Raw genomic sequence first — 704 nt, 5'->3', positions numbered from 1 at the left:
ACTTATACATTTACTAATTTGTGGTAATAATGTGATAGTAGTAGGTATGTTAATATTAATATTTTAACAATAAAACAATATTGTTCGATTCTTTATTTTTTCCTTTTTCCTCAGCATATAGCAGTGCAGCAGTAACATAATATGGGATACTATGATTACAGTTTTGATAACTACAATAGCAAATATAACTTCAAGCGCAAGCACTACATTGAATAATTAAGGAAGACAGGACAGTAATAGGAATTGTTTCATGGCATTATTGTGATTATTTGTTTAATTAGTTAGAATATAATTGTTGCTTTTAAAGTATTGCATAACTAAGTAGAAATATATAAAGCACTAATTTATATAATGTAATGTGATATTGACTAGACAAATAGATTTTTTCTCTGCATTGTCTTCTACTGATATATTATTATAAATTGTGTTTTACTTTTAATATGCAAGTAAAGAAATGATGCCATTTGATTCTACTTTCAGTTTATCAAGGTAGAGTTGCCTGATATGACCGAAGAAACTGACATTAGCAACTGACACAGATATTGGGAAAGTTATAAAGAGAGATGGTAGAAAGGGGGAAATGAATTGAGAGGTCGATGGAAAGGTAAGGAGAAGTGAGAAAAGAAGAAAAATTGGAATGGAAAAAGAATAAAGAAAAGAAGGAAGGGAAAGGGAAAGAGGGGGTCAAGGTATGAGTAAAACAT

This window comes from Penaeus monodon, chromosome 28, assembly GCF_015228065.2.
Source record: "Penaeus monodon isolate SGIC_2016 chromosome 28, NSTDA_Pmon_1, whole genome shotgun sequence".
Lineage (NCBI taxonomy): Eukaryota > Metazoa > Arthropoda > Malacostraca > Decapoda > Penaeidae > Penaeus > Penaeus monodon.
Note: the sequence above shows the minus strand (reverse complement) of the source record.